Source organism: Manacus candei, unplaced genomic scaffold (assembly GCF_025592945.1).
Source record: "Manacus candei isolate 608988 ecotype Guabito, Panama unplaced genomic scaffold, ASM2559294v1 h1tg000010l, whole genome shotgun sequence".
NCBI classification, from domain to species: domain Eukaryota; kingdom Metazoa; phylum Chordata; class Aves; order Passeriformes; family Pipridae; genus Manacus; species Manacus candei.
Window position 1 is genome coordinate 2,818,379 of NW_026138058.1, and position 26,720 is coordinate 2,845,098.

At 35.7% G+C, this 26,720-nt stretch overlaps 1 long non-coding RNA gene across 1 annotated transcript; it reads right to left on the reverse strand.

Moving 5' to 3' along the window:
• Positions 1-8,727: 8,727 nt before the first annotated feature.
• LOC127466533 (uncharacterized) lies at positions 8,728-15,147 on the reverse strand. Its single transcript, XR_007902772.1, has 3 exons — positions 15,104-15,147; positions 12,519-12,620; positions 8,728-8,808 (listed from the first exon to the last, which is right to left on the reverse strand). It is a non-coding gene; the product is annotated as an uncharacterized LOC127466533 (long non-coding RNA).
• Between the last annotated feature and the right edge of the window lie 11,573 nt (positions 15,148-26,720).

A 26,720-nucleotide genomic window follows, 5' to 3' on the forward strand; every position in this document is an offset into this window, starting at 1 on the left:
TGTTAATATGTTTCAAAGCTGTCATGTACATTGTATTCATATACTGTTATCATCCAAAAATCTGTGAAGCTACAATGATTTACTTCTGTAATCAGTATTTATTAATCATAAATTTAATTCTAAAGAGGTACAAAGGGTTCAGGTCTAATTCCAAACATATTCATTTCTCCATGTATCAAACTTCTCCTTAAGCAAGAGGTAGAAAACATTGTAATACTTCACTCTATGGGGAAAAAAAAGAGTGTCCTGAACTGATGGTAATTGAATTCAAGTATAATAGTAAATGTGTTCATAAGCAATAAGAAATTTGATGCATAAATGAGGGAATTAAAAAAGGATTGCATTTTTATAGAGCTTTATTAAGTGAACCTTGAAGAGCAAGTGTACCTACATTGTATATTCCCCTTACTTTAATTACACATTGAACTCAATTGTTGCACAGGCATCTGTACAGAAGCACAAGTGCAACTCCATTAGTGATGCAAATTTTAAAGTCCCTAGGGTGGAGTTTTTCTTTTGGTGTGTCTCTTATCTTCCAGGTTTAACAATTCAGTGAATTGATAGATATTTTGATTGAAGGCATTACAATTGCTGAGAAAAATATTCTGACTCATAAAATTTTTGCATGCTAATTAAAATGCTAAGGAGCTCACTAATTTCTAAATACAGACAGGGAAAACAGAAAATACAATCCATTCTTTTTTTTTCTCTGGAAATAAAAACTATGTGAGTGACTGCAAGTTCAATTAGTTATTTAAATGACATGACATTTACTACAGTGTTAATGAATACTCAGATGGGAGATATACTTAGGTCAGTGGAAATAACCTTATATCAGTTACAAAAATAAATTAAAAATAAGCTTTGAAATGCAAGAACTTTAATTTTTTTGCAAACATGATGTTGGAGGTCAAAGATACTCTAGAGAAGGAGTAATTTCATAAGTCAAATAAGACATAAATTATCTAGTAGAATGAAATTGCAATATAATTCTTGGAAGTCAAATTAATGATTGCTTGTATACTGGTTTTTAACATCTTTAAGTAGCACTTGACTGATCATGATTCATATGAATATCCTTCAACATTTCCAGCTAATCAAAGGTTCTTTCCAGAGTGAGAAATAATATTTTGGTTTGTTCATTTGTTTTTGTCCTTTGCGTAATAGAAGTTTTTCACATGTAGTTTATCAGTGTCTGCTTTCTCTGTGGCAGATATAGGTGTCATAGTATGTGACTAAGAATATACTCATAAACATCAACAAATCAGTGAGTAGGATGAAATACATCCATAAATGAAACCCCTTCTTTCATTAATAATGAGCCAACACGAAAAAAATATTTTAAAAATTCTGTTGGTACCACCTGAGGCAGTGAATTGTTGGAATGCTTTTGGAGCTGTATGCAGTACAGATTTTGGTTAGCTGCAGCAATCCTTAGATGACTGACAGTGAGACAATGGCAACTATGAAGATCCATTGAATGTACTGCAAGGCATTTGTAAAATACAAATAAGATTCAACTAACTTTGAAAGTCTTACTTTCTAACCTCGCCTGGTCGTCTAATCTTTCCTTTTCAATCAATAGGCACTTAATGGGAGTGATCCATCTTACCTTAATCAGTACATCTAAAAGTGAGCTCAAGTATTTCAGGCATCTGCTTCAGGATGAGATGAACTGCACTCCAGTAATGACTACTTTTCCACATTGATTGCAATGGAAAGCTCAGGTGTCTAGGTCAGGTTTGGTGTGTGCAGTGTAAGCATTCAGAGTTATAGAATTGAAATGCAGTTGACACACTTCTGTGCACTCTTTTACTAGCATGTATTCATTTCTTATTTTAGCAATTGTGAAACAATTGAACTTCTTCCAGGATTACTCTGAGGACTGACGATCCACTTGTTGCAATGATACACATTATCTATCTTTAATTCAGGACAGAATGTTTACAGTGCATTTGTGATACACTTAATTTAGAGATTTAATCCATGAAAATGAGAAGCTAGGAAGAATTGTTCCAAACACAGTTGATGCTATTGTAATCACTGCTATCACAGTCAAGTTCCTAACTTAGGAAAAGAAATATTAATTTAGTTATCAAGGAGACGTAGCAGAAATAATTTCTAATTTTAAATCACTCCTTTTAAACTTCATACAGCTTAACTCCATTTATGAGGCCCTTCCACCATTTCTTGAGTAGGAGCCTCTGCTGAGATCTCAGCTGTAAAACATCTCTTCATTGTATATCCAAATGAACATTAGAGAGGTCTAGTAGGAAGAGATTTGCAGAGCAAAATGGTTGGTTCTGGGAAATGGTGCTCTGCTGGCTCTCCTGAATCACCTCCCTGTCCTTTTAGGAGCTTCTAGAAGGCTTTGTTCTATGATCTTCCCAGATACAGAGATGAGGCTGACAGGCTAGTAGTTCCCATGGCCCTCCTTTTTAGAGATGGGTACAATGTTTTCCTTTTTCCAGTCACCTGGGATTTAACTGGGACTGCCATGACTTTCCAAATATCATGGAGAGTGGCTTGGCAACTACATCAGTTGATAAATGTGTATATTTGAATATAAACAAAAATTAGGGATTTATAAAACTGTTCTTTTGCTTATATGTTTACCAGTTTCCTGGCAAAATCTTTTATTTCTACTCTTTCTTCCATGAAAGAAGTCTTCCACTGATGGCACAATCACTTTCAAAATTGAAGTGATTGCTTTTAACTAATATAAATAGGTTTTGAAAGGCAGCATATTTTCATTTGGCAATATTTAGAGTCAATACTGTGAATGTCATATGATAAATGCTTGTATTTTCCACTGTGTGTGTTTATAAAAAAAAAAAAAAATTTCTGCTATGATCCTGCCAGAAATGGTGAAAATACTATGGTAAAACCTTCATGCAGCATAATACTGTTATGCACCTGAATAAAGTTTAGTGCCTCTGCACAGTATGTCATTATTACCTTGTCCTCTTGGGTACACAGTTCTTCCAGAAAATCTGCTGCAAATGGCATTTCTTTGGGATCTGTCTTGGTGCCTTCCTGGAAGTCTTTCCCTTATCAAAAGCATTTGATTCTGCTTTTTAGATAAAATAGTTTCAAAGGTATCTTTTTAGTGGGTTTTAGAGAGTTTTGTTGTTGTTGCTTCTTACTTCTGTGTGGCATTTCCAACTATACTATATCTCATTATTTCAGCCTTTTTCCTGCTTCTGGCAAAATCTAGAAAAGGAATATTTTTGCAGAGACAGTTGGGGGATCTGAATAAAACTGTCCCTGCTCCTAAGTACTTCTCAGTGCAGAAGATGCAATATTTTGAGTACAGTCTTTTAGCCATGCAATTATTAGTTTAACAGCAAAGCAGCCCCCTAAAAAAGGTAAAACATGTTTTCCCTTGAACAGGATGTTTTTACAGTAAATTGGTATCAAATGGGCTTCAGCTGGGATAGAGTTAATTTTCTCAATGGCTGGTACAGTGCTGTGTTTTGAATTTAGTACGGCAATATTGAATGTAACACACTGATGTTGCTCAGTTGTATATTTTCATTTATTTCAATTATTAAACTGTTCTTATTTCAACCCCTGAGTTTTAATTCTTTCCACTTCTCCTTCCCTTCCCACTGTGGGGGCAGGGTGGGGGAAGTGAGTGAGCAGCTGTGTAGTACTTCATTGCCAGCTTGGTTTAAATCATGATAATGTGGCAGCCTGAACAGTAGTCAACAATAGTTTCATGAGATTATGTAGCTAAAATAAATAGCAGCAGGCAAAAGAAGACTGGAAGGACAGAGGCCAGTAAAATATTTACACAAAACCAAGTGGTAGATAAGAAACCTAACAGATACCTATGGGGTTAGAAATGGGATAGTCTCGGAAGAAAACCAGGTGAAGCTGAAATCAAGAAAGGTAAGGGAGTTCTGTCTGTTCTGTAGACCTATAGGTTGAATGGTAGTTGATGGGTCAGGCAGAATGAGTTTTCTGGAGCAAATTTTGGCTTCAAATTGACTATTACAGATGCCGACATGAACAGTTCCAGCCAAGTCCACAAAGACTCAAAATGGTTTTAGGGGGAAATTGAAAAAAATTACAATCGACAGTTTTTAAACATTTTAAATAAAATTAAGAATTAAAAGTAGAAGGGTCCTTACAGCCCAGCTGAGAGCTGATAAATGATACTCTAAAAGACATTGAACTAGAATGAGTCAAAACATGAAGTGTTTAACCTCTTTTTTAAACAGAGGTCTTTGATAGACTTCTACAACTCCTCTTCTCTTCTCTTCTCTTCTCTTCTCTTCTCTTCTCTTCTCTTCTCTTCTCTTCTCTTCTCTTCTCTTCTCTTCTCTTCTCTTCTCTTCTCTTCTCTTCTCTTCTCTTCTCTTCTCTTCTCTTCTCTTCTCTTCTCTTCTCTTCTCTTCTCTTCTCTTCTCTTCTCTTCTCTTCTCTTCTCTTCTCTTCTCTTCTCTTCTCTTCTCTTCTCTTTATTAAAGCAGTGAAGAGAGATACTTAACAAGAACTGAAAGTTAGAAATCATTTAATTCTCTACACTACCACTAAAATACACTTTTCCCTTTTGCTTTATAAAAAATACTTCCATTTGAATCAAAAGGCAGCATGAATAGGTAAATCTACTCTATTACTACGTAATTTTAATTCACAATCATTATTTGTGTAGTCTCTTTCTTTTCTACATCAAAAAATCAGAGGCCATAGTAATATGTCTTACTATACTTAATTAAAAAAACCCCTAATGTTAATTTTAGTTGTGTGTATTAAGACTCCATGATTTGGTATGCTTACATCTACAAGAATATTCTAAAAATTAACTAATAAAACCATAATTTGGCATTTTGCACAACAGTAATGAGTAGTGGACATTGTGTCACTCAAAAGCACTTGCTGTTCAGACTTGCACAAGTTAGAAATTTTAAAAGCACTCTGTAAGGCTAAGTTCTCCCACTTCTAGTCTAACTTTGCAATATAAAAATAAATAATATAAATACTTTATACTTCACTGTCACCTTTCACCCTGTAGATATCAAAGCACTCTCAAAGAGCTGTAAGGACAGTGGTCACAGTAAAAGCACTTCTACATTTCTACATTTGGGAGTATATTTGCTACTTAAGGCAAGAAAAATACCTTTGAAACAGAATAAAGTTTTCAGATTAATAAGACTTTTTGAAGTACTAGTGATAGTAAGCCCAAGCCACAGAATTACATTTATATTTATGATAATTTAAATCCTATTTGATGTTTTGCAATTTTATTTGCATTTATATGTTAAATACAGCTGTTGAATAATATGTGCTTGAACATTATCCCAAATTATTATGTTCAATTATTTACACATTTTTCCTCTTAATAACACCAATGATAACATTTCAAATAAAAGAAATTAAAAAAAAACAGTAGCAGAGCAAAATTTGAAATGACAAATTATTGGATGAAAATTAATTGGCATTAAACTCTGTAAAAATTCCAGTCTTCACAGCTATTTGCAAGACTGTCCAGCTACAGAAAGTATGCTTTGAGTAACATAAACTGATAAATCACCACCTGTTTTTGAAGTTTTTTTTTTAACACTCACCCTTGTAAAAAGATCGGGGCAGAGAAAAAAAAAGAAGTCCTTAATTTCAGTTCCTTGTTTTCTGTTTTTATATCACCGTAGAAACCACTGTTATTTTTCATTTTCACAGTAGAGCACCAAACCTTTGGATCAAGTTTGTTTCTGAGCAATTATCAGAAAACCTTCAGTTTTCACATTTGAACAGTGAATTCTCACCTTTCCACGTGATTCATCACTGAAAGACATGTTCTATAAATAAAGATTCTCAGCTTATTTTTACAATAAGTGAACAAATACTTCAGAAAACTGCCCATTAAAGCTATATTCTCATGTCTGCATAGCAAAACATTTTGTTTCACTCCTTGGTCTCCAGAGTGCCCTCGAAGAATCAAAACTTCATGAAGTTATTTTTCCCAAGAAGGAATGGAATAGTGGAGAGCATCTTTTTTCATGATTCTTAATCTTAAAATAAAAGAGGTACTGAATTCTATAGCGAACTCTGTACTGAATGTAACAGGTTTTTAAAGAAACCATTAATGATACATTTCATACATAATTTTTTTTCAGCTATTTATCACAAAAAATTCTTACTTAAACCTAAATACCTTATGAAGATTTGATTGTCTTTTGAAATGCCATATTGAAATATGGCATTGAAATACGGTAAAATACTGGTTTTACTGTATTTTGAAATGCTCATTTTCTCAGGATTATGTGCTTGTTGTGTTTTGGTTTTATGTGAGATTTTTTGGGTTTTTTGGGTTTTTAATTTATTGACAAGTCAAGCTTTTGATGACAGGTTTGTTCTTGAAAACTTCACTCATTTCAAGATACATTTTCTGCTAGGGAAAATGCAGCTTTTTTCCTCAGACAGAAGAGGACTGTAAGTGAGTGGAGGTCAGAACAATCACAAGTTTAATGCAACTATGTGTTTGCCCTAAGGCAATGGTAAATTCTCATTGTGAGAAGCTGAGGAATAAAGTTTCAGGACCTCCTTCAACCCAACAGTCAGGCATAGCTGTAGTTAGAATTAAATGGAAATCTTTTGCTGTTCTAGTTAGTACAAAGTGGTTGCTTCCAACTGGAAAATTCTGAATCTTTTTATTAGTGCAGTGGTGTCCATGAAAATATAGATATTCTCCTGTGGTCCTCAACGAAATGTTACTCTGCTGGTTTGCAGTCAGCAATTTTTTTTGTACAGTTTTACTTCTGCCCTCATATATGGAACTATGTAAAATAGTGTTATAGGAGATGTACTGCAACAAATTCCCAAAACCAGAATCATTTCCACTCCAGTCTTCCACCTACGTACGATTAAGAGATCATTATGGGGACCAAGTTCAGACACATATCAGAACTTCCAGTAGGTGGAAATTCTGTCTTCTTTTCTCCTTTTATTGCTTCATTTGGAGCACATGAAGCTGACACTGTGCTACTATTTGCTTTGGAGGCTTTAAAGTTACTTTCTCATGATGCTTGTTTCCTAAGTCCTGTATCTGTATTCACTCAAAACTGCTGTAAACAAAGGGTTACAGACATTTAGTGTTTGGTACTGGCAAAATTAAAATATCCAGTCATGGTCAAGATTGTAAAATGGTGTATTAATGATTTTTTTCCCACTGATATCAATATAATTCCCTGAGGGGAAAAGGCACTACTGTTTGGAAGTTTTTTAGTTAACTAAATTATTCAAATGGCAAAAAAACCTTGAAGTTTTGAATCAATATATTCCCATTAAGTGAAATGCTATTTTTGGTGAGAGTCACATGAATTTAAATCATGGTAAGAAATGCTAACTTTTTTTTCCCTTACAAGTTCTCAGATCTCAAATTTGAATTTTACAGTTGTTTTTACTTAAAGTAAGGTGTAGTATAAACCAGTCTTACTTTGGATAAGATTAACCTCTCCAGAGGGATTATTCCTTGCGTTATCTGTTCAAAATACAGTGACTTTGGTCCTAGTACCTAGTACTTAGTGAAAAGACAACCTGTCTCTTATGTTGATGACAAGATATATTACAATTACAGTGCTCCATACATCACCTGTTCAGTATATCCAATGGACTATACAATGGATTTTTTTGGTACATGTAAGGCCTACACTTGTAGCTTTGTAGTCGCTACAACTCACTAGTTGTATTACAGTAACCTTATAACTTTCTAGAAAGGACATATCCAAGAAATAATTACCATTTAGACCCCTCATGTGTAACTTGCACCTCTCTTGTTGATGCAGTTAAGTATATAAATACCAGCCTTGCTGTTTGGACTTTGCATTCAATCACAGGCAATGGCAGGACATGGATATTTTCACTATTATTTTGCCATTTTTTGTCCTTCTGTTGTTTATCCTCAGAGCTAGCCAGGTTTATTTAGACCCACACTCAGGAAAACCCAGCCTCCTGTCTTTCAGCCTTCCCTGCTTCAAAAGAGGAAAGGCAGCTGCTGTAAAAAGCACAGCAAATCACACTCCAAAGAGGTGCCTCGCTAGGTCAGGCTCAAATACCCAGGGGAATCTACATAATGTTTTCAATCCAGCAGAAAGTTATTCTCTCACGACTGCTTGTGTCACACCAATAACATTTAATGGCTAAAAATCTGATTAACACAAGAAATCCAGGCTGCCTGCTCGAATCTGAGTCTCTAGAGATCTGTCTGTTTACCTGTTGAATGTGGTAATTTAAATGGGAAGATTCTTGTGTCACTGTCTTTTTGGTATGTTAAGGACCAAGTTCTCTTCTTTAGCTACCACAACAATACCAATAAATGACACTAAGGCTCCAAATTTTTTTTCACCCAGCATTATTTTCTGATAACACCAGGAAGTAAGTCAGTGAAAAAAAAATCACTCTATGCAGGAATCAGAATTCAGTATGAGGGCAATCAGTATAGTACAAACGAAGGCCTAATTGCTGAAAGTACTTATTACTAGATATAAGAGAGAATAAAGAATATCCTATCCATAAATATATCAGAAAAAAACTAACAAACTTAAATGTATCTTTTAGAAGAGCTGGATCTTTCTTGCATAGAGAGATTCATTTTGCATTCAAAGGACATGCTCCTAACACAAATAACATCTTCTTGTCAAATATATATCTCCAGAATACTTAATTCATGTTGGCATGTTGCAGCTGAAAACACCATGTGTTTTATTTGTTAAAAGATGTGCAAATCACGTTTAATCATTCTACAGATTCTCTTTCCTCCTCATATTAGAAATGAAAGCAGGCTCAATCTACTAAAAAAGTTGATTCCTGGAAAAAAAAAAAAAAAAGAAAACTGTGCTGTTACACAATTTAACATCCACTTTCAGATATCACCAAATTTCTTCAGAAGGGGCTAAGGACAACTTTCCATGAAGTAAAACGAAGCAAAGGCATGTCAGCAGGGAAAAACTGTTACTCTCTCCCCTCTTGTTCTATACTTGACTAGAATTTGAAAGTAGATCAGATGATGCACTTGCAACAAATTCAAAAGTACATTTTGTGCAATCCAGGGAATACAAAAAATAATTGATATAAACAAACCGGCAATTATTAGTTGAAGGCTGGTAAGCACAGCTTCAGACAAGAGATTCTTCAGAGTCACTCCAGAATTTCCAAGGAACAATTCAGAGATCACACATTTCCATCAAAAGGGTGTACTTCAGAATGGTAACATAACAAAAATCAGAACCCGGTGTGAAAATAGAAAATCTGGTCATCTCTTAAATCAAATAAAACCAAGGTGAATCAATATGATGATGCAAATGTAAGCTTTATGTATCTAATTTGTCAGTGTAACGTGCTTCCCATAGAATTCCAAAAAAAACCCTGAAATGTTTGAAGCAAAGGAAGAACATGTCAAGGCAAAGTCAGAGGCACTCCAATGATTTATGAGGTTGGAACATTCAAGAGGAGTTCATGCTGCTGCCATCCAAACAAGCCTGCAGGGAATCACGTAAAAATAAGTACCAAGCTGATTTAACCAGCTACCAGGCCCTCAGCTCTGCTGCAACTCCATAATGACCCGTGTTGTAACATAATCATCCTGTCACTTCTATGCTGTGCTTTTTCTTCTGCATATCAGTGGATTTATGCCAATTTAATCCTTTTAAAGATACAGCGGCAAAACCTTATTGCTTTTTATAAGTGTATTCTTTTATTCCTTTAAATCTGCCTTCCTTTCTGTATGATTTTGTTTTTCTGCATTTGTTTTCTTTTACCCAAACAAGGAAAAATATTTTCTGTGTGTAATATCAGACTTATGCAGACTCACTCTCAGATTTGCATTACCTGCATTAGCTGATTTTCAGAAGTAAGAGGTCAGAGAAACTTGAGCTGATATTCTGACAACAGTAGACCAAGTGTGTGTAAATTAATTACTTTCCATCAAATATCCATGGCATTACCTTCTACAAAGGTCTTACTGATACTTTTTCGACCCCAAAAGACAAAGAAACTTCTTAATACCTTCACTCAGACTTACTGAAGGAAAACCAGTTCCTGGATGAAAGATTATCTGCTATCTCCTTGGAAAATTCAAGGGCACTGTCCTTCTTTTGACTAACAGATCTAAAGTCTTGTCTTTTTTATGTATACAGGAGGCCACTGAAGACCTTAATGATAAAAAGTTCCCTTTCCTGGGCTCAGCTGTATAAAATTCTTCATATATCTCATCTAACCAAATTTAAATAAAATCATTAAAATGAAAAATTAGACCATTTTGCAAGGAGGTGGATATCACAGCTTTCAGAGATTTATCCTGGTGCATGGACAGACACAGTAGGAAGAAACAGGAAGGACAAAATATAACCTGTCTAAATATAAGGGATTACCAAAAGTAGTCTCAGCAAAGCTGTTACTAATCTTTAAAGCATTAGTGATTTGTTTTTTCAAGCCCAATTCTTGTCAAAAGGGCCAAAGTCACAGGGCCTTTTGCACAGGACAAGAAGGGTGCCATTTCTTCAGGTACATATGAGTTGACCTCGTCACAAATGTGCAATTAAGCATGGTCAGAAATAGTTGAAGAAGGCCATGATCACGCTCAATTACAATGAGGGGTGTGAACAGAGAATTTCCTGTGTCAAATGTGATTCCTTTGAGCACTGGGCTAAAGAACCAAAGTTAGGCCTTTAGAATTATGCAGAAATTGTTAGAACTGCTTAAAACTTAGTAAGATTTAGAGTTACCTAAAAACATTGAGTCGTACAAAGTAGAACAATGTTGAACACAGGTTCCAAAGTCCATCCCCCTCCCTACTTTGTCAACGTATTTCACTAGCAAATTTCAGTGTGAAACACAGTCCTTTTCCCCAGGAGAGAGGATTTTTTTTTAAAACATCTTTTACAAAATTTTATATTCGATAGAAACGGTTATCACAATTATAATAATTTTTTATTAGGCTTAATTGGATATAAATAAAAATAACTGGATATAATTAGAAAAGCCCTAAATATCTAATATCTTCTAACCTTCTGCTTCCTTCCAATTTCTCTTTGTAGGAATTTCCTTCGTACTCTTTCCAGCCTGAGAATTCTTCTAATGCTATAAATTTCCTTCATTCTGCTCCGAGAATTCTTTTCTTTCCCTGACATCACTGTAATTTCACAAATTGATTTTGAGGTTTACATGGAAACAATGGAAAATTCATAATGGAATGTAGAATATGCTGAGAGTGTTTGGAGGTGCTGGAAGTTTTCAAAGTCGAGTTTGATGGAGATTTGGGCAACCTGATCTGGTGGAAGGTGTCCCTGCCCACGGCAAGTGGGTTGAACTAGAGGATCTTTGGGGGTTCCTTCCAACCTGAGCCATTTTACAATTCTGTGATTCTGGTATTTTCATTTTAATATAAGTCCTTGGGGCAACCTCAATATCTTAAGAGCTGTTATTTGTCTGCATAGGTCAACGTAGAACATCTGGATCATAACTTGACACCCTTATTTTGGCAACAGAAGATGAAAGATGAAAGGAAAAGATTAATACATCTATAGAAGTTTATAACAGTAGTTTAGAATTTGCAGAATGTGAACTAATATATCAGAAATATGCAAGAACCCTAAAAGTTGGACACAGTTATTTCCTCACAGATGCAATTCCATGAGTTACTTCTCTTTGTTACCTTTTTTTCATGTGTGTTATCTCATTACAGTATTATTAAATAAGATATTTAATTGCTTTATAACTTAAATATTTCAAAATTTTTCTCTTATAAATGGGTTTAGTAGTTGCTTTCAGCGGGGGCTCTCAATTAGCAAAACTAAGTTCCTAGAAATTGTTACTTTATGAAAAGTAAGCAGAATTAAACTGACTGATAAGAAGGTTGTGGGTTGTTTCCTTGCTCACCTTGTTATTAGCTTTACTGTTTAGCAATGCTTTTAAACATTTAAAACATTTTTAAACATTTAAACAGAGTTATGGATTTCCTCTTTGCCAGTAATAAGCTTAAAATTCAAAGGAGATTTCTGATTACAGGAATGGAGAAATACAGTCAGAACTGGTTGTTTAAATAAAATATTCACACCTGTACCTTTTCAGCAGGCTGAAATTAGGATTGCAACTTCTGCTTCAAGGGTAATCCAGCAGCCTTCTAAGAGAACATTTTCACCAGAATTTGTAAATTTTACTCTCCCTTTTCTGAAGTGCTGTATGACTACCAAGAGCAGCAAAAATATAGCTACTGTCTGTGCTACTGCCCTTCACTGGGAAGAAAGATAGGGACATCATATTTACTTCAGCTGTAGCATTTGCATGACTGGTAGAAGTATGAAACTTATGTGACCCAATAATTTCACTGCTGCCAGCAGGAATAGTTTCACTGCCGTTCAATTAATTTTACCAATTTTACTCTTCTACAGCTATAAGTTATTTCTTAGCTTAAATTCCCTGCTTGCTACTTGTGGACTTTTTATTAGGCTTATTTTACATGTAGATAAATGGAGGGTCATAGAGGATTAGCAATTTGCCTGAGGTTCAATAACTCTTACTTGTACACAATTCAGCCAAAAATAGGAAAGTTTACATATGATTCTCTTCTCTTAGAATAGTCACAGAGAGACATCTCAGATTACTGGAGTGTTTTGGAAATCCTGTGAGCACAGCAAGATTGAAATGGTCAGGAAAAAACAGGGAGGAAGAAACACCCATGCGCGAAAAAAAACTTAGTATTTGGTCAGGACTTGGGCTGTTTCCATGTTACCTTGAAAATCAAAACCAGAATTCCACGTACTGTGATCATCATTCTTGCATTAGAATCAACTTTTTTTTTTCAAAATTGGGTTTTCCTAAATTATTAATTTTAAGAGTATTCAATCAACAAGGTTACTTTACAAAAGCTGAGGTTCAAATTTCACAATTCAGTGGGAATACTTGTAACACTTGATTCATTCTGGTTCCTTCAAAGCTGCTTCACAATTCATGTTTTCCACAACATCTGTCTAGAATATTACTATATTCTTTTATTATCCCAGCATTAAATCATCCATTAAATTACTCTCTTCTTCCTTTAGCAATGTCATTATTTAACTTAAAGGAATCTTCTTTGTGCTTTATCACATAAATTTATGATTGGTATCTTTTCTTGTGGAATGCTGGCATCTTACTAGGCCTTCTGTCCTACTCCAGCTTCCCACCAAGCTTCATAATAATTACTGTTTGAATTGTTTTGATTCTCTCTCTCTTGAGACTTCGTGCCTGAATCATAAGGTAATTCAAATTGCAAATGATCATAACATTAAGCTGATCTTCAGGTTCTGTTTGTGATCTTCATTAAGTCACCTGTTATTCTTTTTACTTGAAAGTATTTACCTCTTCCATACCTCCTGCATTTAATTTGTAGACCCCCCAAATTCAATATTTTATCTACAGTTCATCTTCATTACCTTTTTATGTAAAAAATTATTCTCAATATTTGTGCAAAGAATTATCTGAGTTTACAATACGTTTCCTTTTGACTTTTCTTTTGTTGCATATTATTCAATTGGATTGTATTAAACTAATGTTCCATCTGACTGGACAGCTACAGAGAATTGAGAAGCTGCTAATCCCAATCATACCTTAACTGTAATAAGAGAAATTAATTTCATTTAAATCTTACCAGGTATTGATAAGCATGGGCTCTGATGAGAGTATCAGACCCAGTAATTTAAATTTTTGTCCTCTCTGTGTCTCATTTCTCTTCCACCAGATGTTGTTCTACCTTTAAGATGTGTTGTAAGATTCTGAATTACAGCAATCACAGGGGAGAGTTTTGGTGCTGTGCTTTGGAGGACAGTGGTTCAAGTCCTTCGTTGTACCCCTGAGCACTGGGATGCCATTCAGAGGGACCTGGACAAGCTCAAGAGATGACCCTGTTCTTGGGCTGGAGAAATCCCAGTATCAACACAGTTTGGGGGGTGAAGGAATTGAAAGCCCTGTGGAGGAAGAACTGGAGAAGGACTCAGAGATCCTGGTGGATGAAAAGCTGAGAGAGCTGGGATTGTTTAGCCTGCAGGAGGCTCTAGGAGATTTTATTGCGACCTTTCAATACTTCAAGGGGGCTTATAAGTAAGACAGGAACAGACTTTTTAGTAGAGCCTACTGTGACAGGACAAGGGGCAATGATTTGAAAGTAAAAGAAGGTAGAGCCTTAGATTTATTCTTCTTCAGAACAGGAACAATCACCAGAAATGGCAAATGATGAAGAAGGAACACAGAGTCAATGACTGTTGCTAGTTTATACTTATGGTTAAAATTTAAAAACAGAATAAAGATTTAAAACGTGTGCTTGAGTGGAAAGATGTGTGTGTGTATGTGAATTGAAGAACACTTCATATCAATAATGCCTCAAATAAAACTACAATTATGCAACAATATTACCTCAACCACAATATCGATACCCTAACACATTTCCCCTTAAAATAAAGTTGATGCTTTTCACCCAGTTACATAGATACCCTCAGATAAAAGTCCTACAGGACCCACCTGTTAAAAACCTTTAAAAAACTCTTGATTAATGGAAGTTACATAATTAAGTTACTTAGTATATAGAGCAGTAATAAAGTTCTAATAAAGGCCTTTTAGATTTAGGCCCTGAGTTGTATAGTTAGTTAAGATAAGGTTGTTTTATGTTAAGAAAGGTTTTAGAGTTGTACTGTTCTATAACTTGTTATGATAATAAAAGAGGGGGATTTGTGGGAAAGGGTTAACACTTTACAGGAATATTATCGCAAGGAAGGATGGGAAATGTAGTCTCTGCAGCAGGCCCCCAAAGAGAGTGCTCCACTGCTCACGCCCACTGGAAGGATTCCAGAATGATCCTTGGGGAAATAGCACGTGCTCTTTGGTTATGTAACCTCTTATGAAATCGAGGAGTGTAAAATTGTGTGCTTGACCGCTAATAAACGATCTGCCAGCTTGCACTCAATCCGGTGGGTCCGTGCCCAACTGCCACAGCTAGACTGGTTACAAGGAATAACCAGGTTATGGTGACGATGGGAAACACCAAAGCAGGTTGCCCAGAGCAGTGGCAGATGTCTCATCTGTAGAAACATTTGATCAAGGTCAGATTGGATGGGTCTCTCAGCTGTCTGACCTGGCTGAAGGTATTGCTGCTCATTGCATTCTGTTGCTTACTACATGACCTTTAAAGGTTCCTTCCAAACTGTAATATTCTGATTCCATAATTCTAGGGTTCTATGATTCTATTCATCTATTATTCCATTGCACACGTGTTTTCCATTTGCTGTCTCCCTTGCTCCTGTTTTAACACTCATTTGCGTATGCCACATTTTGATAATATGGAAGAACATGATAACACAGGTTCATCTTCCATTACTGACAAATGCAATTTCTTTTCCTCCAACTTTTCCATAGCTGCTGTGTCTCTGGTGAGGCTCAGAGGATTGTATGAATTGTATGAGACTCCTACAGAGATGTCCCACTCATGGTCAGGTCAGACAGCAGCCTGATCTGGTTGAAGATGCCCCTGTTTGTTTCAGGGAGGGTTCTATGACTCCATGATTCTGACTTCCTAAATGAACTCTCCATCCTGAGTACAGAGAAAGAGTTAGAGAGTTTGCTCAAAGCAGATAATTTTTAACTGGCAAATGTAGTTACACATCTGGATATTTTCTTGATCTTAGTGCCAAAATGATTCTGACCCAGCAAAACTGTTCAAGTATTAAACTAAAATAAGGCAATGATGAGTCAGCTACTTTTTCAGCCTTTGTACCAATGAAATGTGAGTGTTCAGCAGCAGCCTTAGTGTTTTTAAAGCAATTTGGGAGAAACTGCTGCGTTGTTTTATTACCATGCTCTGAGGAACATTCTGAAACTTTATTGGTCACCATCAATTTTTTAATCTGAGACAGGAAACTAATGAGGGGAAAATGTTTGGCGATCTTGCCAAAACCAAAAATAAACCCCTGAAGTATTGTCTCAAGCAGGGTGAGCAGGCCACAGTGTCAATATATAAGGATACAAAACTTAAATTCATTAGTTTCTCGTGTTTCATTTAAGGCAAAATGGACAGAGTTACATGAGGCAGAATTTTATTTGGTTTCATATGCATTGGCAGCATACTCAGCATTAAGGATTCTGTCCATGGCTAATGAAAATGTTCAGACCTATTCAGCAATAGGTCTACATAAATTAATGTTTAATGCTAATGTGAGAGAATCAGGTACTGAGTCTTGGCTTTTGGCAATAGAAGCATATATTCATACTTTAGTTTCTGACAAATTTTGTTTCATGCATTGGACTCCACATTTATGTTGATTAAGTTTTGTCACGTTTAATTCTACAAATTCTCCCCTCTACCACATATTTAAGATATAAAAGATTTGAAAGGGTTTTAAGACCCTTTTTTACTGAGAAGACAAACCAATACAGGGTCAAAAGTGATAGTGCAGCCCCTGATAACAGTATCCAACAAAAGAGACTTTAAAAGACCCTCTTTGTACAGGAAATCTAACTCACAGAAAAAAAACACCTCAAGAACTGATTAAAGGTCATCTGAGAGAAGAACAAAAGATTGAACAATTTATCATAGACTGCCTTTTCCATATAACCTAAGCTTCTAAATAGGAAATTAGAGAGTGCAGTGTAAAAGAAATTGTGCCTTTGTATTGTTAAGGGGAAAGGGACATACAGGTCAAGCTTAGAAGGACCTTTTATTCAGAAACTGACTGCAACCAACACATGAATAACTCTCAAATTGACATTACTGTGACTGGTGATCCATCTGAGGATTTTGATCCACTTATATATCTTTCCCAAATGCCAAGACTTTTATCTTAGGTGATGGCCTATGGTTAAAGAACAAATTATTGATGCATTCTGCACTGCATCTTTCCTGAACTGGAACTACAAGGAGAATCTTGTCAGACAGCATTGCTTGTGAACCTATTTCATGAGTTAGACTTCTTTGAATGAAGGGTTATGGGAAAACATTCCTTTTCAGCTGAAATTCTCTTTGTTAAGAGAGAAAGTTATCCTACATTTAGGAGCTCATTTTGGAGCTGTGTCAGCATTGCTGAGTGCATGCTTAACTAACAAAAAAAGGAAGTAACTTCTTTTTTTCTTTCTATGCAGTACCAAACTGATAGGAGTTAGAATGTAAAGAAAGCACAATTTCCTACTCACAACACTTTCTATGTCTTTATAACTGGTTTTCCTGAAGCATGACTTGCAATGCTTTTTCAACCTGTCCTCCTCAAAAAATGTGTCAAAGAGAAATAACAGTCCACAGACATAGCCTACAATAATATCTAAGGCACAATGCACAATTTTGGATTTAAAATATACAGCGTGATATGAACTGTGCAAAAATGTCTCAGGATCCAGGAAATTCAAACCTTAACAGACCTACTTACCAAACATAGGCACCAATATTGAACATATTACTACCTACCAGTGAAGTGCTCAATCTATTTGTCAACCCTAAGAGCTGCAGAGTTAATGTGAACAATGTGACCAAAATCTTTTTGAAGATGGATATTTTAAACATTCTTGATTTTGTATGTAACAACACAAACAGCAGTGCCTTCTTATGCTGGATTAAATGCCAATATTTCAATTGTGTGTGGTTGGACAGTTATTTTGCCTATTGTTAGTAATTGAATTACATTGATCGTAGAGTGTTAAAAATAAAGACTAGACTGCATTGTACATTCACACAGGGTTATACAGAAGACAAAAAGGGTTGAGACAACAACAGGTCTGCCCAGAGCAGGTTGGAAACAAATTTCATCTAAGCATTTGTATATTGGGCACAGAGCTACTGGCCACAATGTTGTTTCTCTGTTCATGTGAGTTGTGGTGCTTCACTCTGTGCATGTTCCCCCATGTGCTCCTCAGGATGATATTTTTCAGAGTAGAGAGGTACATCAGGATTGCTTTGTTGATGTACTCTGTGGTATCAGCTTATGACACAACAACATAAATGGCAGTGAGGGTCATTTGGGATGTATATTTAGTGTTGCTTGACTGGCCTGGCCTTGGGTGCTACCTCTGGGAATTCATTTATAATCATACCCAGTCTGTGGGCAGAACAGGGGAGGACAATGTTTCTGAGGCTTTCTTTCCCCTTTCTTCCTTCAGGCCTCTTACAAGAGCTTTTGAGAATTTTGGATTCCCTCTATCTATTAAGGAAAGCATGTTCTTATTGCTGTGTCTGACAGGTCTCCTCAGTTACAAAAGAGGTTTCTAAGAAGGTCATTCAGAGATCTGCCCCAAGGGCGGGTAGTCATGAGTAGCACAGAATGTGGGAGAAAGTAGCCAGTTTTGGGGGAAATTCTCTGTTCCAATGGTTTGAAGATTCCCCACTGATCAAGTACAAGACCCTGTTAAAGTGACAATATTTGCAAGGGAGTTCTGTGTCAGCTCCAGAGACGAGGAACTTACTGCAGTGTGCTGGACCCTGGTTAATATTTACCAGACACTGCTTGTCACTAGAGACCATCCTCAGGGGGAGGAGGAGCAAAACAGATCAACAGGCACCATGGGCACTCAAACTGCAGCTGAACCAGAGGAACAGCCTGTGCTGGTAGCAGTCACACCTATAAAGAAGAAGAAATCTAAGAAAAAAAAAATCAATTTTGCATAGTGAGAGATGAAAATACCTGTTGAACTACTGGAGAAACCTAGAGGTTGAAATTTGCCAGCTTTTCAGTAAAATCAAGTGTGAAAGAATACTCGTATAAAAGAGGGTAAAAACTATCCTGAAAATGTCTGCAAGCTAGTGTTGACATAGCAGACTTGAAGTTTTTTTACAAATCGGAATTTTACCTTTCTATTCCTTAATAGGAAACTTAAGTTACAAAATTCAAAGAGAAACTTAAAATTCCTAGGACTCCTATGCACTTAGTAACCTTGTGAAGTTAATGTGCTTGTAGTCTAGGCTCAGTTTCCTGTTACAAGAACTTTTACACTGATAACAATACTTTAAGGAGGAAACTGCACTGCTGAAAGATGTTTTCAGGCACTTTATTCCTAAGTAGTAATGCCAAAATGAAACACAACCAAAACAATGGTGATAGAGTAAAACATTTCCAATATGGGACCAACTTTGAAAGGACTCCTAACCCACAGGATCCAGTCACACCAAACATTTAGGTTGTTCAACCTGGAGAAGAGAAAACTCCACTGGAACATTGTTGTGGACTTTCAATGTATAAAAGAGGGACTACAAGAAAGATGGGGAAAAACTTTTTACTAGGGCATGTGATGGCAAGACAAGAGGAACAGTATTAAACTGAGAATGATTTGGTTTAAATTGGACAGAAACACTGCTTACCATAATTATGATTAAGCACTGGAACAGGTTGTCCAGAGAAGTTGTGATGTCCCAACACTGGAAGAATTCAAGACCAGGTTGAATGAAGCTTTGAAGAACATGTTCTAGTGGAAGGTGGCCCTGCCCATGGCAGTGGGGTTGGAACTAGATGATGCTTAAGCTCCCTTCCAAACCATTTTGAGATGCTATGATTTAATTTTGGAAGCAAATCCAGTCATTCTTTTAACCTATTAAACTGTGATGCTGGATATCTACCAAAATTCCTCTTCACATTAATTTATACACAAAACTATTATTTTGGTTATAAACCTAGGGGTTATTCTATTCTCTGGAAATGTGAAATCAGAGACAACAGGAATGAAAATGAGTGAGGAGAATGGGAAAAAACCACTATTCTTTCAACTCTATACTGATATGCCTATGAAAGAAAAAAAATTAAATTTAAATTTCACAAATTTAAACAATTGTTAAAGTTCAGATTTGGATAAAACAGGTAGAAGTTAGGTAAATAGTGAAAACTTAAAGTCCTGAACTCTCTGAATTATGACTAAACTTGAATCTCTATTTCAATGTGTATACCTGAACACAGGACATGTAAAAGCTGTTTTTAAAGTCTATTTTAAAATCACTGTGTTTTGATATGGAAAAATATCTTACTTAAGGTTTCAGTGAGTAATTGAAGCTGTTATTTTACTCAATTATTTTAGGTAACTTAGGACATTAAGGTTGATAGATGGTCAAAACACAAATAGGAAAACAAAGATCACCATTATTATCCTTTTCATTATATTTTACTATCTTTAAGAGAAAACTGCCATAAAAACACCCTTCTGTCTAGGTTGCTGTTACTTAGAACAGTGTCTTCCAAACATCTGAGAACAAAAAAAGGTCCCACTTTTAGAGATCGTAATATACCTTTATTCTTAATTTAATTTTTTTAAATTTAATGGTTCTGTGGCTTTTATTATACAGTTCTGTAGACAGTTATGGACCACTCTACTATGCCCACAACTTCAGTGGTACTATTCAGAATAATAACATCACTTACAGAACTCAAAAAATGTTCTGAACACTTTCCAAAATAAAGAACAGATTTGGAACTGTAGTATATCCAGGTGGAAAATGAAAGACATAAAGTGATTAAAAACTATGGAATCTGTATTAAAATAAAAAACATTTACATCCTGTAAGACCACAGGCTCCAAACTATGAGCTCATTGAAGGGGTTTTACTTTAAAAATATTAAATACCCAAAATTTGCCTGCTGAAGTTTTTAAAAGGGCCTTCAGCCCTTATAATGCATTGAGAGAGTGCAAAGGAGATGAGGTTTCTCAGAAGGTCAAAAATAACACTCTTTTACTGGCAAAATTCAGAAAATAAGGGAGTTTGCAAAAGTTTAAAGGGCAACATTCAACCAAAGTAAAGCACTCCACAAAGCACTGACTTAGCACATGCTAACCCATACAATTTAGCAAAATTCAATCTGCCCAGGTTTGTTACCCAAAACATTATAAAAGGAGATTAAGAGAAGAAGAAGAAGGTAAAAAAGAGACAGAAAAAGAGACAATTATAGGTACCAGAGTCCCGTGCAAGTCCATGCATTTGGACCCTCCCGTCTGGACAAGTGGAAGCTGGACTTGCAGGGGACTCTGGGTGGTAGTTATAATTCTCACTTTTTCTCTCTCTTTTTTAACTTCTTATTATTCTCTTATCACTCTAACCTGTCTTAAGGGGGATGGTTACACAGACAAAACAAAACCACAAGGATTAATGTCTATGCTAATGTAGTAGGATGGTTGAACACATGGATAAGTTATAATGGAGAACAGGATGGGGAACCATAAACAGGGTGGGACCTACACTAAACTTGGATTTGTCTGCTACAACTCACAATGTGGTCTTAGAAGACTCTAGTTTTTTATATTGCTTCCAGAAAGCAAAGTTCTGTACAGACAGATGTCCCTGAAAGGCTGAAAACAGCAAAGTCTGATTTTAGGTTGGATTTGGAAAAACTTACCTAAAGATAAGTTGTTAGTTATCTGAAATCTTTCTCATATAGGAATATTTTCTTCTTTTTCCTAAGGGTGGTCAGGTTGTGAACCAAACTCAATAGATGAAGACTCTCAAATCATTACATTTTACCCCTAGTTCTAATCTGGTTTAGCATGAGTTTTGTGACTTATTATTCAAAGTTTAGAAAACATTATTCAGTCTCAGCACAATACAGCTGAGACCCATTTGAGTATGAAGATCTCTACCAGTTTATAATACTGAAAAGCTATAAGACAAATGTCTCTACACAACTAAAACTTTTCTTTTTGTTTCTTTGTTCAAGAGACTAGCCATGCTGCAGATGTGCTATCACTGTGTAAACACAGCAGCAGTTCAGCACCTCAGTGCTGTGCAACATGGGCATCTGGAAGGAATCAGTAACATGAGATTAAGATGCACAAAAAAAGACACACTATTAGAAAATAAATAATAGGAAAAGTTTCGTGAGGGGAGACCATTTAAAGGTGTCTTAACTAATAAACACATCTGGTAATAAGGAAGAAAAAGGAGAATGAACTGCTATGGTTTCCATTTTTTCCACCATTGCCTTGCCCACCAAACCTATTTGGTACAAGATTAAATATTTCTATTACAGTATTTCCTTCAAAGCTGCTTTTTGCCATTCATCCATAAGTTAACTTTATTTTATTTTCAGTGGTGACTGTTGCCTCTACTACTGGCTTTAGCCTCTTCACAACTTTTTTGTTTTAATTAAAATTGTTTTCCAACATTTTTACACAATGCACTAATGCTGCTAACATAAGACACTTGTATAAAGAAATAGGACAAAAACATAAGAGTGTCCTTCACAACTTAGTTGAAGAGAATTTTGACATTGTCTTGACAGTATTCTGGGTGTTTTACACTTAATTGTTAGGGTATATTCTACATTTGAGCCTGGGAAAACTAGTACCCAGTAGGACTGAGTTGTTCTTGTTCTGTTTTGAATATGTTGAAGACACAACATTGCTTATTATGTGCAACATTTTGCCTTGACATTTCTAATGTAATTTCCACCAACTTAAACCTGTGAGTTTTGAAGGTTCCAAAACTCCTGTAAGTCATCTGATTTAATATTGTGCTGCTTTCTAAAAGATTCACAGGCAATGAGGTTATTAAAAATGTTATTATTTCTTTTGGGGTTGTAATATTTTTTTCCTACATTTTAATAAACACTCCGCTGAGACATTCTAGAAGAAAATAATTTATAACAGGAATGTCTACAATGGTTTTTAGATCCAGTATCAAAATTCAAATAGGAACAATCAAAAATATGTTGCAGAGCTAACAGCATGGTATTTTTTTTTACAAGTACTAGGAAATTGTTATTAAAAAGCATGGATGGCATACAGACACTTTCTATCTTTAATAATGGCATAAACATGAAATTGTACCTCGTGAATTATTCATGAAGCTCAATTTGATAAGATTAAGTTTTCTTACCATCAACTATTGTACTAATTTTATTCTGAGCAGGAATGGTGGTTTTACTAAGTTGCTAATTCCACAAGGAGAAAATGTGGCTTAAAACACACTTTTAAACCTGCAGGATTGATCTATAGGTTTAGAAAAACATGACCTATGCTGCGAAGAAACTACTGATGTAAGTTCATTTATTCATTTTTTCCTTGAAAAGGATGCACAATTTGTCAGAAAAATGGAGGAAAAGTAAAAAAAAAAAAAAACTGAGAAAAAAAACCCAAAACCAAAAAAACCCACAAAAAAAAAAACCAAAAAACTTTTAGAATTTGATTTTTGAGGGAATTGAGGAGGAATCAGACACAATTCTCTCTGGTTTTAAGCTACATATAATGTAAAGAGAAAGAGACTGAAATGGACTTGGACTCCAGCCAGAGTGACTGGCACAAAACATCTGACGCAATTTAAAATCATGTTCAAACAGAAATGTTTAAAGAAAGGCAGCTTTAAGATATTTTCTGGAACAATAGTCTCCTAGCTTACCCCCCTACACAATACTTAAAAGCAAAAGAAGTCATCTTTTCCTTAGAACAACTGAAACAAGACCTTTTTTCACATTTTTTAATGTGAAAAGCACTTCGGGGGGGGATCAAGGGGACCGTTCAAGAAAAGGTTCATTGAAATATTTATGAAAATTGGAATGCTTTTTTTCTTTCTTCTAATTTTAAGACATAACTAGTTACTTTTTAATATAGCAACTGGCCGTGCTTAAAATTAGACTTAATTTTAAGTAATTCCAGTTGTAAATTCTGAGAGCAAATAGGGACAACATTTTTGTCAGCAGAAGTTGAGCAGTGCTGGACAAAATCTTTTTAGTCACTGTAGTTGTAGTGAAACTCTTTGGGTCACATAACTTACAAGTATATAACTCAAAGCACATCAACCAGAATAAAATAAAAGGTCTGTGAAAATGGGACTCCTCTTCTAGAAATCTTTCAAAAAATAAGCAAAAGTGGACAAAGAAGTCAAAATATAAAAGGGGTAGGAGGAACCTGACAAAAAACACATTAAATATAATCGCTTTGGCAATGTTTTCAATTCCAGGGTAAATCCTGTAAGCATAAAATACACTATAAAACATTTTTAACAAAAAATACCCTCTCTTTAAGATACCTTTCCAGAAGATAGTGTGTAATCATTACCATATGCCACAAAGTACACTTTCCTAGGTGTTCTAAACCATTTAAAACACACTGTTGAACTTTAAGGGTTCTGTTGGAGCTCAAAAACTTCAAGATACGTATTCTTTTTCCAAGTGCCTTAAACAAATCCGTACACCAGTCTCAAAAGTTAAAATTCACAGACAAATTTCCTTTTGCACCTACTCAGGTTTATTATTTAAATTGTTTTACATATATATGGTCACTACAGCTTTTAAAAGATGATCAGAAAGACTTGCCAGTTCAGAGACACAACCCCATCAAGCTATGTAGGGACAGGATCCACTTGTACTGCTGGACTGATAGGAGAACCATGACAAAAGAGGGAGGGGATTAGTATATCCCTTGCCATGTGGACAGACTTAATTACATATGAAAATATAAGATTTGGATATAGATTTGGCATACTTGATCCCACAGGTCAGGCACAGCTGCCTGAGGCCAGGTCCACGTGGTTGTAGCCACTTCTCCTCTGAATACATAATACTGTGGAGTGCAGGGATCTCATCTTTGCAGCTTTGTATGATTCCTTCAAGTCTTTAATCAAGCTTTTTATATTGTCTTATTTAGCACACTGGAGAGGTCTTATATGAAATCCTTCATGATTATTAGTAGTCATCTCATTATTGTTCAAGTTTCTCTAATATGGTTTTCTTAGAGTCTCAATGATTTTATCGGACTGTGAACCCTGACTTGTTTAAACTCTTTGCAAGCACCAAGGTCACTTTTTTGGCTATTTGTACTTACTTTAGCCACTTCTATAGTTACAGATTTTACTTCATAAAAAGGTCTAGGTTACTATCGTATTGACCAGTCAGACAGGAGTTTCTTAATAAGCCTAAATCAGTGTAATGCATTAGATGGAGTATATAACAAAAGGAAATGAAATCTCTCTTCCAAACAGGGCAAACCTACAGACTGGGTTTCAGAATTGGGATATACACTTATTGTTCCTATGAACAGAAAAATACATTGCACTGGATAAACTGATAAAAACACATTGGTTAAATGATTGTCTTCATCCTATTTCAAATAAGTAATTCCACACCCTGTGAGACAACCACTCTTACTTAAAGCAATTTCAGTTACCTAACATCATGACTACTCTTCAATGTTGCATTTTAACATTTTATTGCACACTTCAAATTTTTGAATCACAGAATAGTTTAGATGGGAAAGAGCTCTTGCAGATCACCCTGACCAACACTGATGCAACAGGTCCATCTTCAAACTTAGAAGAGGTTTCTCCTGAAGTTTGGAGAACCTCCATGACCTTTATCAGGGCAACTCAGCATAGTACCCTTATGGTGAGATTTATTGTCCTTTCTTAAGCAGAATATCCTATATTGTGCCTCTCGTCTCCAGCCTTGTGAAGGGCACCTCTGAGGAGAGGCAGGCCTCTCTTCCTCTTAACAACTTATTAGAAAACTAAAGACAGGACAGAAATTTTGCCATCAGCTCACTCTTCTCTCGGTTCGTATCATTCTAGGACCATATCAAGCACCTTCATCTTACCCTCCTGCTCCAACCCTCAAATTTTTATGATGGCCTTATATTACACTTCCTTTGTTTTGTCAAGTTTTCTCGTCCACTGGGGTGACAGACAATAATTGAGATGCCTTTCCACAGGTACTGAATAATAGAGAATGATATATTCTTCTTGTGTTTGCTCTAGTGTGTGTGTGTATGTGTAAGTGTAGAGATATATATAAATATACACACAGGGTAAACATATATACATATATTCATACACAATATAGGGTTGTCAGGATTCAAAGGTAAATTTTCAGTGAATGGTTATTCAGAGAACATCAATATCCATAGTAAGGTTCAGGTTGTGTTATTGTTGTGAGGAAAACAAGGGTGATGGCACTAGAAAGGACTGATAGATTGCTAAAGGGATTATCAGGTTCTAGAAAGAGCAAGGCTCACTGCACAGAATTTTTAGTTAAGCATAAAACACATCAAGAATTTAACTCTGCATTCTCTTTTAACAAGGCATGTGTGTGCTTAAGGACTTGGAGGAATTGATGGATGTGTTTGATAAAATAAACTATTGTAGGTACTTGGAATTATTCCAAGAGGGCCTGATTCTTAGTCCATGTATTTTTAAGGCTTTCAGTTTAGGAATGGGAATCATAGAACGGTTTGGGTTGGAAGGGACCTTAAAGATCATCTCCTTCCACCCCCCCTGCTGTGGGCAGAGAGATTCAAGCTGTTTAGGTTAGCAGTAACACCTAAGGGAACTGAATGACTGAGAGCAACCAGAGGGTTCTCCTTAATTTAAGAAAAAAGACCTGTTGGATTTCTTTCCTCCCCCACTTCAGTGTTAATAGGGTCTGGCTTCTGTTTACCCATCAGGGGAAAATAAAAAAAGTTTCTAAGTCTGGATTGCTATGGCATTCATCAACCTGACTCGCAGAAGGCACTGATGTCATGTGTAGAGACACCAAGACTTTGCTGATTTTCTACCTTCTAATCTCTTCCCACTGATAGTGTTAGCAAAATGCACTGTTTCTAGTGGGTTCTCAAAGCAGGTTCTCAAAGCAGGTTCTCAAACTGGGTTCTCAAAGCAGGCCTTAAATGAAGTATTCTGTAATGGAGCCCTCAGAGTTGTTCTAGCTCTTTAAAAGCAGATTTATGAAGCCATAAATCTCCCAAACAGCCAATGTCAATACGTTTCAAGACTCTGTTTTGGATCCAAAAGCTAACATGTTGTCCTG